The sequence below is a fragment of the Convolutriloba macropyga genome, chromosome 8, assembly GCF_964194025.1.
Source record: "Convolutriloba macropyga chromosome 8, txConMacr16.3, whole genome shotgun sequence".
NCBI classification, from domain to species: Eukaryota; Metazoa; Xenacoelomorpha; order Acoela; family Convolutidae; genus Convolutriloba; species Convolutriloba macropyga.
Window position 1 is genome coordinate 4,545,143 of NC_134475.1, and position 14,280 is coordinate 4,559,422.

General features: G+C 32.3%; 1 protein-coding gene across 1 annotated transcript in view; it reads left to right on the forward strand.

Moving 5' to 3' along the window:
- The window catches only part of LOC142344399 (protein sel-1 homolog 3-like), a 43,764-nt gene that overhangs the window by 1,647 nt on the left and 27,837 nt on the right, over positions 1–14,280 (forward strand). The gene's annotated exons all lie outside the window — the stretch shown is intronic.

Genomic DNA, 14,280 nt, shown 5'->3' on the forward strand with positions numbered 1-14,280 from the left:
AAAGTTAGCTGAGCCATCATTGGACGAATTTGAAGACATTCTAGACATTGAACAGTTAGAATCTGATATGTTAGCTATTGAAGAAAAACTTGCGGCAGCTTTGCAGACTGAAGTTGTTCTGCGACCATCAAATTCGCATTTCGAAAATCTGCTAATTAAAATCTGTGATTCAAGTTCTGCAGAATCTGAACTTGTCGAGTTGAAAATGATCGCTCAATTAAAGTCATCAACTAACGAAATTTTGATTGAACCCGTTGATTCAAATGATGTCGAAAACATTGTTTCAGCTTTGAAAGAGTTTTATTCACAGTCGTGGCCTGAAGTTGATAAGTCGCAACCTTCAGCTCCGGTTATAAAAGTAAAATTAATGAGAATAACTAAACAATATCGTGAACAACTTTGCAGAATAGCGAAAAGTAAAACTAGCAGTTCAAAAGATGGGGTGAAAAAATTGTTTGATTCAGCATGTAAGCATGCTAACAAAATGAAGAATGAAGGTAATATTTCTGAAGATGATTATCGATCTGTTCATGTAGCTTTGATTCAGTGGAATAAATACAATACTGGAAAACTTGATCAAATGCTTTCTCAAAAAACTGAAAAATTAATGAACGCAACGTGAATTGATTGTGTGTTATACTGCCTTTATTCTTTGTATGTTGATATATTAATCTATCACGAAATTTATTATTTTTGATTATAAATTTTTTCTTTTTGCGATTCAACACAGGTGAGAAGGAAAATTTAGGAGAACCAGTTTTTCGGTCAGTTGTGGATACTTGATATATTCTGCTTAGAGACATAAAAAGAGGTCACTGAAATTTTAAATGATCAGCAAAATAAATATTTTCAATTTTTAGTTTCTTTGAAATAGTTATCTAATATTTCAGGCAGTTATCTTTGCTTTTTTCAATATATATCTCGAAAACCAACATTCAAATGAAGCTGTGACAGTAATCAACGTGTCTTAGCTTCCAGATTCTCTGTTTCTTTTTTCTTGATTGGTATATGGTACGTCCTACTAGAGATGATGATATCGAAATGAGCCCAGCTCAAGACTGATTTTCCAATATGCAAGTTTGAAAAAAAATCGAAATAAAAAATTTGAAATATTCGATTCCAGAATAAAAAAATCTCCAACAAAATGCCAGAATTTTGGCAGGAAAACATGTTTTGCTAAAACTATTCTTTCGAGATATTGAAAACGTGGTTGGAGACTATAAACTAGACTATTTTGCAAATTGCGACAAAAGTCTTCAATAAATTATTTGTTCTTTTGTGGGGGAGGATTTATATACTCAAATGGGTTTTTTTTGTTCAGACAATATTGGCCGACCGATATAATCATCGTAGAGAGTTGTGAGTGGTATCTTTGGAAAGCCCGTCCAGCGTAGAGTATGGAATTAAAAAGATTTTTTGTGGATTTCCGATTTTTAAAGGGAGTTACGAGTTTCAAAGTTTTGTGAATTGCAGACGATTTTACTTTGTTTTAATTCACATTTTCTGTAATTTTTCCAACCTTTCATTTATTTTTGATAAAATATGATAAAATTGTTAACGGTAGTGTAATTTATTTTATCTCAAAATATAGAGTAGGGTTGCTGAATTGATCGATTCGTGTTTTTGACTAGAATCAATGCTAATTTTTCATAATTCTGACTTTTTCGTCAAAAATGGGTGAAAATACGCTTTTTTAGTACAATTTCTTTAAATTTGCTGAAAGTGGACACCTTGAAACTGCACATATATTCTTTGAAAGCTAAAAAAGACCTAGTCGTACTCCTGTTGGCCTTAAGAGTCTTCTGGAATTTTAATATTGCGAATTTTGGCAATTTTAAACTCGTTAAATATACAAATTTCATGTTTTTTTTAATATACTGAAAAATTGTTTAGAAATCAATCTTTTTCGCAACCGCTCAAACGAATGAGTGTATTTTTATTAGGGCAGCAATATTAGGGCTGATCTTCATCTCACTGTCGTTCCTTACGGTTAAAAAAGTTTAGATTTTTATCGGGCGCTGCCTTTTTTAAAATATTTCCGCATATATAGTATTTTACGTAAATTACTGACAAGAATATCAAATCGGGAATCAATTATTGACAAATCCTACTCACGAAAAGAGAGGCCCAATAATAGAGGCCTTATGGCTTTAGAGTTAAGCTCATGGTTTTTATGGCTGACCAATTATTTTCGTAAAATTTTATGGACTTCTTACGTTTTTCTTTCATTTGTAATGCTTTTTGTAGTCCAATAACTTAGTCTCCTCGATCAAAGATGCAATTGGTGTTTTAAGATGTAAAATGAACCTAGACATTGTTTTCAGTTGTTATCTTATGTCTCTCATGACTGTGAATTCATTTGTTTTAAGAAAATGTCTGGTGGATTTTTGCACTTTTCGGATAATTTATCTTACTTTTCAAATTCAGGCACAGTCTCAGTAAAAACAGGAGAAACCATTTCCCTCTGAGTTTTGAATTATTGTTTTCAACGGTTTTATTATTTGCTGAAGGTTTCTTGGTTTTGATACTACGAGTTTTCAATTTTTTTTGTATTTTGGGCATAATTGAAAATTTTGTAAGTTCATTTTCTTTCTCTGTCGAATTATCACATTGACTAGGAATAATTGACCGGTTCAATTGAAAGACACGATAATTGGGAACAGTCCACAAGCGCTCAGATAAGGCGCATCTGAAAATATTAATTGTTATGTTGAATATTTTATGCTTTTTAGCTGAGACACAGTTCTCTCGCAAAAGTTTGTGGATTTTTGCCTATGTATGTCTTTCTTCTTCTTGTTGTACGATATATACCTGATGATGACAGGTCTCAATTGCATCTGCGGGACGTATAATTGAAACTTTTCAAAGACTTCGTTTTTTCTAGCTATTAATGACTTTCAAATTAAATTTAAAAAAAAAAAGATTTTTCAAGAGTCCCTTTTTATTTTTGCGATCAAGTAATCAACATCACTAATAAGAAGTCCCAACTATTTTTGTTGATTCAAAGATTTTGTTTTCCTGGTTGGTTATTTGTTTTGGTTGGTAAAGGGAGTTACCGGGGTTTAAAGTTTTGTGAATTGCAGACTATTTTACCTTATTTTAATTCACATTTTCCGTAATTTTTCCAAACTTTCATTTATTTTTGATAAAATATGATAAAATTGCTAACGGTATTGTAATTTATGATATCTCAAGATATAGGGTAGGGTTGCTGAATTGTTCGAGTCGTCTTTTTGACTAGAATTAATGCTGAATTTTTTTCATAATTCTGACTTTTTTTTCGTCAAAAATGGGTGCAAATACGCTTTTTTAGTACAATTTCGTCAGATTTGCTGAAAGTGGACACCTTGAAACTGCACATATTTTCTTTGTAAGCTCAAAAAAACTAGTTGTACTCCTCCTTGCCTTAAGAGTCTTCTGGAATTTTAATATTGCTAATTTTGGCAATTTTAAACTCGTTAAATATACAAATTTCATGATTTTTTTTTTGATATACTGAAAAATTGTTTAGAAATCAATCTTTTTCGCAACCGCTCAAACGAATGAGTATATTTATAGCCTTAGGTATTAGGGCTGATCTTGATCTCACCGTGGTTCCTTACGGTTAAAAAATTTAGATTTTTATGGGTCGCTGCCTTTTTTAATAGAATATTTCCGCATGTATAGTTTTTTATGTAAATTACTGACAAGAATATCAAATCGGGAATCAATTATTGACATATCCTGCTTACGAAAAGAGAGGCCCAATGATAGAGGCCTTATGACTTTAGAGTTAAGCTCATGGTTTTTATGGCTGACCAATTATTTTCGTAAAATTTTATGGACTTCTTATGTTTTGCTTTCATTTGTAATGCTTTTTGTATTCCAATAACTTAGTCTCCCCCATCAAGGGTCCAATTGGTGTTTTAAGATGTAAAAGTGAACCTAGACATTGTTTTCAGTTGTTATCTTTTGTCTCTCATGACTGTGAGTTCATTTGTTTTAAGAAAATGTCTGGTGAATTTTTGCACTATTCGGATAATTTATCTCACTTCTCAAATTCAGGCACAGTCTCAGTAAAAACATGAGAAACCATTTCCCTCTGAGTTTTGAATTAATGTTTTCAACGGTTTTATTATTAGCTGAAGTTTTCTGGGTTCTGATACTACGAGTTTTCAATTTTTTTTGTATTTTGGGCATAATTGAAAATTTTGTAAGTTCATTTTCTTTCTCTGTCGAATTATCACATTGACTAGGAATTATTGACCGGTCCAATTGAAAGACACGATAATTGGGAACAGTCCACAAGCGCTCAGATAAGGCGCATCTGAAAATATTAATTGTTATGTTGAATATTTTATGCTTTTTAGCTGAGACACAGTTCTCTCGCAAGAGTTTGGATTTTTGCCTATGTATGTCTTTCTTCTTCTTGTTGTACGACATATACCTGATGATGACAGGTCTCAATTGCATCTGCGGGACGTATAATTGAAACTTTTCAAAGACTTCGTTTTTTCTAGCTATTAATGACTTTCAAATTAAATTTAAAAAAAAAAAGATTTTTCAAGAGTCCCTTTTTATTTTTGCGATCAAGTAATCAACATCACTAATAAGAAGTCCCAACTATTTTTGTTGATTCAAAGATTTTTTTTCCTGGTTGGTTATTTGTTTTGGTTGGTAAAGGGAGTTACCGGGGTTTAAAGTTTTGTGAATTGCAGACTATTTTACCTTGTTTTAATTCACATTTTCCGTAATTTTTCCAAACTTTCATTTATTTTTGATAAAATATGATAAAATTGTTAACAGTATTGTAATTTATAATATCTCAAGATATAGGGTAGGGTTGCTTAATTGTTCGAGTCGTCTTTTTGACTAGAATTAATGCTGAATTTTTTTCATAATTCTGACTTTTTTTTTCGTCAAAAATGGGTGCAAATACGCTTTTTTAGTACAATTTCGTCAAATTTGCTGAAAGTGGACACCTTGAAACTGCACATATTTTCTTTGTAAGCTCAAAAAAACTAGTTGTACTCCTCCTTGCCTTAAGAGTCTTCTGGAAAGTTAATATTGCGAATTTTGGCAATTTTAAACTCGTTAAATATACAAATTTCATGATTTTTTTTTTGATATACTGAAAAATTGTTTAGAAATCAATCTTTTTCGCAACCGCTCAAACGAATGAGTATATTTTTAGCCGGGCAGCAATATTAGGGCTGATCTTGATCTCACCGTGGTTCCTTACGGTTAAAAAATTTAGATTTTTATGGGTCGCTGCCTTTTTTAAAAGAATATTTCCGCATGTATAGTTTTTTATGTAAATTACTGACAAGAATATCAAATCGGGAATCAATTATTGACATATCCTGCTTACGAAAAGAGAGGCCCAATGATAGAGGCCTTATGACTTTAGAGTTAAGCTCATGGTTTTTATGGCTGACCAATTATTTTCGTAAAATTTTATGGACTTCTTATGTTTTGCTTTCATTTGTAATGCTTTTTGTATTCCAATAACTTAGTCTCCCCCATCAAGGGTCCAATTGGTGTTTTAAGATGTAAAAGTGAACCTAGACATTGTTTTCAGTTTTTATCTCATGTCTCTCATGACTGTGAGTTCATTTGTTTTAAGAAAATGTCTGGTGAATTTTTGCACTATTCGGATAATTTATCTTTCTTCTCAAATTCAGGCACAGTCTCAGTAAAAACAGGAAAAACCATTTCCCTCTGAGTTTTGAATTAATGTTTTCAACGGTTTTATTATTAGCTGAAGTTTTCTTGGTTCTGATACTACGAGTTTTCAATTTTTTTTTATTTTGAGCATAATTGAAAATTTTCTAAGTTCATTTTCTTTCTTTGTCGAATTATCACATTGACTAGGAATTATTGACCGTTCCAATTGAAAGACACGATAATTGGGAACAGTGCACAAGCGCTCAGATAAGGCGCATCTGAAAATGTTAATTGTTATGTTGAATATTTTATGCTTTTTAGCTGAGAACAGTTCTTTCGCAAAAGTTTGTGGATTTATTTTTTTCCTCTGTTTGTCTTTCTTCTTCTTGTTGTACGACATATACCTGATGATGATAGGTCTCAGTTGCATCCGCGGGACGTATAATTGGAACTTTTCAAAGACTTCGTTTTTTCTAGCTATTAATGACTTTCAAATTAAATTTAAAAAAGATTTTTCAACAGTCCCTTTTTTGCTTTTATTTTTGCTATCAAGTTATCAACATCACTAATAAGAAGTCCCAACTATTTTTGTTGATTCAAAGATTTTTTCCTGGTTGGTTATATGTTTTGACTGATGATTTCGACCATTTAGTTTCATTTAAATTCGAAATTTCTATACTGTTCAAATTTTGGGTGTTTCTGTTGTGATGTCTACGTAGTCCTTCTATATGGAAGACCCGTTGATGTTAATATGAGGAGCAAGTGATGATTTACAGTTCTTTTAAGTAACAACTTAGAATTATAGATGCTTGAACACTGTGATGTCGTAAAATGGTTTGTGAAGTTTGGGCTTCTGCCTGTGTTTGTTTTTATTTTGTAGTCTAAGGACTTAGTCTCATTAATAACAAGGGCAATTGGCGACCTGAGGTGTTGCAACCTAACTAATCAACTTTTTGTAATCCTATGTCTGTTACATCTGAAAAAAATTGTTTTCAAACATATTTTTGGATTTTTGAGCTTCGACATTTTTTTTATCGTTTTTCGGTCGATTTGTTGCTTTGTCTCTGTAAAGAGAGGTAAGAACGCGTTTTCAGTGAGTTCTATTTTAGTCTTTATAACAGTTTTAGTTTAAATCTGTTGTTTCTTGGCATTTTTACTACTCTTACCAAGTTTTCATAAAATGTTTGAGATTATATATTTGTACATTTTGAAGGATTTTTGTTTTCTTTTCAAATTATAACATTAATGGAAGGTCCCATTGACTGTGAAATATCGTGCAATTGGATGATTTTGATGCTCTCTGTGACAGATTTAAGGTTTTAACTGCTTCCTTGCCATTTTAAATTTTAAAAGTTGAAATTTTTTTTGCCGGTATTTGTCTTTCTTTTCGTAATGGTATGGCCTATACTGGATTATGACAGATCTCAATTGCCTTATATGAAGATATAAATGAACTTTTCCGCGTTTTCATTTATTTTTTATTTATATTAATCACTTTGAAATAGTTTGTTTTTAAAAATGGAACGTATTTTTGAACTTCGCACCTTTTTGCTCTTTTTTTCGACCTGTTCCCCAGTCGCATTGAGGACAAGTCGAAAATCTTTTCTAAGAAAGTGTAGCTTATTTCGTTTTGTTTAGATTTTATCTGATGCGATTTGTTATTTTTTTTAGTATAGACATCGAGTTTTGGTCGTAATTAATCTCTGTTAATTGATTTTTTTTGTTGTGTTTTCTAGTAGTCCTATTAACATCAGGTTCCATTGGCCCTCTACCCTGGCTTTATGGTATCCCATTTGTGGTTTATTGAATAATATGTATGTTTTTAAAAGTTTCTGCTTTCATTATGTAGCCAGTTAAGCAAAAAGTGTGGATGAGCTGGGTCGGCACATAGTGTGCGTACGCACATTAACGAGCATCCTTGTTTCTGTATGGTCTTAGACCGCCCAAAATTGATACCGCTTTAAGAAAGACTAACTCTTCTGCAACTCTAATTCAAGAGTCTTCTGGAATTTTAATATTGCGAATTTTGGCAATTTTAAACTCGTTAAATATACAAATTTCATGATTTTTTTGATATACTGAAAAATTGTTTAGAAATCAATCTTTTTCGCAACCGCTCAAACGAATGAGTATATTTTTAGCCGGGCAGCAATATTAGGGCTGATCTTGATCTCACCGTGGTTCCTTACGGTTAAAAAATTTAGATTTTTATGGGTCGCTGTCTTTTTTAATAGAATATTTCCGCATGTATAGTTTTTTATGTAAATTACTGACAAGAATATCAAATCGGGAATCAATTATTGACATATCCTGCTTACGAAAAGAGAGGCCCAATGATAGAGGCCTTATGACTTTAGAGTTAAGCTCATGGTTTTTATGGCTGACCAATTATTTTCGTAAAATTTTATGGACTTCTTATGTTTTGCTTTCATTTGTAATGCTTTTTGTATTCCAATAACTTAGTCTCCCCCATCAAGGGTCCAATTGGTGTTTTAAGATGTAAAAGTGAACCTAGACATTGTTTTCAGTTGTTATCTTATGTCTCTCATGACTGTGAGTTCATTTGTTTTAAGAAAATGTCTGGTGAATTTTTGCACTATTCGGATAATTTATCTCACTTCTCAAATTCAGGCACAGTCTCAGTAAAAACATGAGAAACCATTTCCCTCTGAGTTTTGAATTAATGTTTTCAACGGTTTTATTATTAGCTGAAGTTTTCTGGGTTCTGATACTACGAGTTTTCAATTTTTTTTTGTATTTTGGGCATAATTGAAAATTTTAAGTTCATTTTCTTTCTCTGTCGAATTATCACATTGACTAGGAATTATTGACCGGTCCAATTGAAAGACACGATAATTGGGAACAGTCCACAAGCGCTCAGATAAGGCGCATCTGAAAATATTAATTGTTATGTTGAATATTTTATGCTTTTTAGCTGAGACACAGTTCTCTCGCAACAGTTTGTGGATTTTTGCCTATGTATGTCTTTCTTCTTCTTGTTGTACGACATATACCTGATGATGACAGGTCTCAATTGCATCTGCGGGACGTATAATTGAAACTTTTCAAAGACTTCGTTTTTTCTAGCTATTAATGACTTTCAAATTAAATTTAAAAAAAAAAAGATTTTTCAAGAGTCCCTTTTTATTTTTGCGATCAAGTAATCAACATCACTAATAAGAAGTCCCAACTATTTTTGTTGATTCAAAGATTTTTTTTCCTGGTTGGTTATTTGTTTTGGTTGGTAAAGGGAGTTACCGGGGTTTAAAGTTTTGTGAATTGCAGACTATTTTACCTTGTTTTAATTCACATTTTCCGTAATTTTTCCAAACTTTCATTTATTTTTGATAAAATATGATAAAATTGTTAACAGTTTTGTAATTTATAATATCTCAAGATATAGGGTAGGGTTGCTGAATTGTTCGAGTCGTCTTTTTGACTAGAATTAATGCTGAATTTTTTTCATAATTCTGACTTTTTTTTTCGTCAAAAATGGGTGCAAATACGCTTTTTTAGTACAATTTCGTCAAATTTGCTGAAAGTGGACACCTTGAAACTGCACATATTTTCTTTGTAAGCTCAAAAAAACTAGTTGTACTCCTCCTTGCCTTAAGAGTCTTCTTGAAATTTAATATTGCGAATTTTGGCCATTTTAAACTCGTTAAATATACAAATTTCATGATTTTTTTTTTGATATACTGAAAAATTGTTTAGAAATCAATCTTTTTCGCAACCGCTCAAATGAATGAGTATATTTTTAGCCGGGCAGCAATATTAGGGCTGATCTTGATCTCACCGTGGTTCCTTACGGTTAAAAAATTTAGATTTTTATGGGTCGCTGCCTTTTTTAAAAGAATATTTCCGCATGTATAGTTTTTTATGTAAATTACTGACAAGAATATCAAATCGGGAATCAATTATTGACATATCCTGCTTACGAAAAGAGAGGCCCAATGATAGAGGCCTTATGACTTTAGAGTTAAGCTCATGGTTTTTATGGCTGACCAATTATTTTCGTAAAATTTTATGGACTTCTTATGTTTTGCTTTCATTTGTAATGCTTTTTGTATTCCAATAACTTAGTCTCCCCCATCAAGGGTCCAATTGGTGTTTTAAGATGTAAAAGTGAACCTAGACATTGTTTTCAGTTTTTATCTCATGTCTCTCATGACTGTGAGTTCATTTGTTTTAAGAAAATGTCTGGTGAATTTTTGCACTATTCGGATAATTTATCTTTCTTCTCAAATTCAGGCACAGTCTCAGTAAAAACAGGAAAAACCATTTCCCTCTGAGTTTTGAATTAATGTTTTCAACGGTTTTATTATTAGCTGAAGTTTTCTTGGTTCTGATACTACGAGTTTTCAATTTTTTTTTATTTTGAGCATAATTGAAAATTTTCTAAGTTCATTTTCTTTCTTTGTCGAATTATCACATTGACTAGGAATTATTGACCGGTCCAATTGAAAGACACGATAATTGGGAACAGTGCACAAGCGCTCAGATAAGGCGCATCTGAAAATGTTAATTGTTATGTTGAATATTTTATGCTTTTTAGCTCAGAACAGTTCTTTCGCAAAAGTTTGTGGATTTATTTTTTTCCTCTGTTTGTCTTTCTTCTTCTTCTTGTACGACATATACCTGATGATGACAGGTCTCATTTGCATCCGCGGGACGTATAATTGGAACTTTTCAAAGACTTCGTTTTTTCTAGCTATTAATGACTTTCAAATTAAACTTAAAAAAGATTTTTCAACAGTCCCTTTTTTGCTTTTATTTTTGCTATCAAGTTATCAACATCACTAATAAGAAGTCCCAACTATTTTTGTTGATTCAAAGATTTTTTCCTGGTTGTTTATATGTTTTGACTGATGATTTCGACCATTTAGTTTCATTTAAATTCGAAATTTCTATACTGTTCAAATTTTGGGTGTTTTTGTTGTGATGTCTACGTAGTCCTTCTATATGGAAGACCCGTTGATGTTAATATGAGGAGCAAGTGATGATTTACAGTTCTTTCAAGTAACAACTTAGAATTATAGATGCTTGAACACTGTGATGTCGTAAAATGGTTTGTGAAGTTTGGGCTTCTGCCTGTGTTTGTTTTTATTTTGTAGTCTAAGGACTTAGTCTCATTAATAACAAGGGCAATTGGCGACCTGAGGTGTTGCAAGCTAACTAATCAACTTTTTGTAATCCTATGTCTGTTACATCTGAAAAAAATTGTTTTCAAACATATTTTTGGATTTTTGAGCTTCGACATTTTTTTAATCGTTTTTCGGTCGATTTGTTGCTTTGTCTCTGTAAAGAGAGGTAAGAACGCGTTTTCAGTGAGTTCTATTTTAGTCTTTATAACAGTTTTAGTTTAAATCTGTTGTTTCTTGGCATTTTTACTACTCTTACCAAGTTTTCATAAATTGTTTGAGATTATATATTTGTACATTTTGAAGGATTTTTGTTTTCTTTTCAAATTATAACATTAATGGAAGGTCCCATTGACTGTGAAATATCGTGCAATTGGATGATTTTGATGCTCTCTGTGACAGATTTAAGGTTTTAACTGCTTCCTTGCCATTTTAAATTTTAAAAGTTGAATTTTTTTTTGCCGGTATTTGTCTTTCTTTTCGTAATGGTATGGCCTATACTGGATTATGACAGATCTCAATTGCCTTATATGAAGATATAAATGAACTTTTCCGCGTTTTCATTTATTTTTTATTTATATTAATCACTTTGAAATAATTTGTTTTTAAAAATGGAACGTATTTTTGAACTTCGCACCTTTTTGCTCTTTTTTGTCGACCTGTTACCCAGTCGCATTGAGGACAAGTCGAAAATCTTTTCAAAGAAAGTGTAGCTTATTTCGTTTTGTTTAGGTTTTATCTGATGCGATTTGTTATTTTTTTTAGTATAGACATCGAGTTTTGGTCGTAATTAATCTCTGTTAATTGATTTTTTTTGTTGTGTTTTCTAGTAGTCCTGTTAACATCAGGTTCCATTGGCCCTCTACCCTGGCTTTATGGTATCCCATTTGTGGTTTATTGAATAATATGTATGTTTTTAAAAGTTTCTGCTTTCATTATGTAGCCAGTTAAGCAAAAAGTGTGGATGAGCTGGGTCGGCACATAGTGTGCGTACGCACATTAACGAGCATCCTTGTTTCTGTATGGTCTTAGACCGCCCAAAATTGATACCGCTTTAAGAAAGACTAACTCTTCTGCAACTCTAATTCATGAAATCATAACAGACTATCAGGAAACAAGCACAGTAGCAGATAGAGTTTTCAAAAGTGATCATTTCGCAACATTTAACCTTATTCTTAAGTCTTTTAATGTTAATTTTAAACAAAGAATTTCAAACAATTTTAAACAAAAGTCTGTTCAGCCATCGTGTTCTAATATTTTGACTTGACATTCAGACTGGAGTCTTTTTTAGGGTGCATTGACAGGAAATATGATGTTATTAGAATTTGAAAGAGCTTTCGCGCTACATTATCCAATTAAAACTTGCCACGTTATACACTGCTTTTAATTCCTGTAATGGCAGAAAACTAAATGATTGATATTCAGTTTTGGCCTGCGCTTTTGATTGTACTTTCTTGAATTTTTCTCAATTGGTATTAGTCCTACTATTCGATTTTATTTTTTATGCAATTTTTTCTTACTAAAAACGTCCGTCTGACTATTTGGCCTTTTCCGCAAAAGATAAACTTGTAAAGACGGAAGGGAATTGGGTCGCTGAGCCGTTCTCTTAGAGCTTTGCTGGCCTTTAAGTTTTAAATGACCGAAGCTATTGAGAAGATACAAATTTATGTGGAATGAAACTGTTTTTCTTACAGTTTATACTCCCCCATCTGAGTTGTCCAGTTCCAATTCTTTACACCCTAAACCCAGCACTCTCGACCCCCAACACCATTCAGCCACCCCTTATTTTATAGACTTTAAATGAAAATAGAATAATTTACTCTTTTCTCGTCTGTTAAAATTGGTGTGATCAGATTATCTAAATCTTCCTCTACATCCTGGTTATTTTGGTTATCAAAAATTTGGTTTAAAATAGAAGGTGTCATAAAAGATTAGTCTATTTGACTAAATTTTATAATGAATAGTTCGCTTATTGTTTTCTTTCTCACAATTTTGATTCGTATTAAAATTTCTTTTGTTTGATATAAATTATGACGCATATTGTTTCAACTTAATGTTTTAAACGTCTCTCATAAACACGGCGAATAAAGTTTTGAGAAAGAGGGAGCAGGTTTTCCTACTCAATCGTTTGCGTCAGTAGAGGATGAACAAGTGTCAAGAGGGAGGTGCATAATATACGAACGAAATAAGCCAGTAGATTGCCATATAATAGCTGCTTAGATACGTGGTTCCAAAATACCAATGAGATAAAAATTACCTAATGAAACTAAGAAAAAGCTGTCAATTGGAAGAATTTGTCTAATATTTTAATTTTGAAAAAAATTGTTTCTGCAGAAAGATTCCCTCAAATGTTTTGTCAGTTATGTTAGGTTTGCCCATTTGACCTAAACACCTGCATTTAAAGCACGCAAAATACATTTCAGACTTGGAACAATCACGCCTGGCGGAAATGTACTGCAGCGCATGGTTAAACTTCATGTAATGGTTAAGTGACTCTGCTTGAAGTCACTGAGAACTTCTGGCGTTTATCGAGAACCGCGAATGTGTTTGAGATATTAAGTCCGAATTTCAAAGTGATACTGCAGGAGTCACGTAACCATGCTTAAAACACGAAACGTGCACGTTTTAAACTGACGAAAGTCTACGGAAGTCGACTTCCGGCTAAGTAGCGACTTCTGGCATTTTGACTTCTGGCACTGCAGACTTTCGGCATTTTAAAATGTGCTCGTGAGTGTTCTAAAAGTAGTGAAATGCACGCCAGCGGTACTGCTAAGCCTGTAGCCTGCTCAATTTACAAGACAAAAAGCTAATGCTAAAACCAGTTTTCCTAAATGATTTAGTTCACTGAAACTTTGGCAACTTGACGCACCAAGGCTGAGGGCGAGTTTTTCCTCCTTCGTCTGTTTTATTTCTTCTGACCTTGGCTGTGTTCACTAAAAAGTTTCTTCACTCTGAAGTAGGTTAAAATCAAACTTCAAAATTGCGCCTTGGGTAAAATGAAAAAATGCGAACACTGCTTAAATGAAAAAAATGGGAGCACATAAATATAAATAACTTCTTCGGGAATGGATGACTGCGGCTGTTAAAAAACTTGTTTTTTACAAAACGCGTATTAGGACAGCTCCTGAAAATCGATCAAAAGAGTTGTTGTCAAAATTCTCACAATTATACCGATAACAAAATATCACTCGAGATCAAATTTGTCGCTAGCGAAGTGGACTCGGATATACAAAAACAACACCAAAACTATTGTCACAAAATGAAATCGCTTTGGAAAACTTGGTGTTAGTGTAAAAATTTGGAACATTTTAAGCAGAAATCCAGTTTTGTTATTTTTTGACATCAATGGCTTCGAAATTAAAAATTCTAAAAAAAATGAAACATCTAGAAAAATTTCAAGAAAATACAAAACCGATAAACAGCAAAAGTGTAGATGAAAAAAAAACAAGCATTTTTGTCTAGAGACCAAAAGCAAAAATTGGGTAGAAAAAAA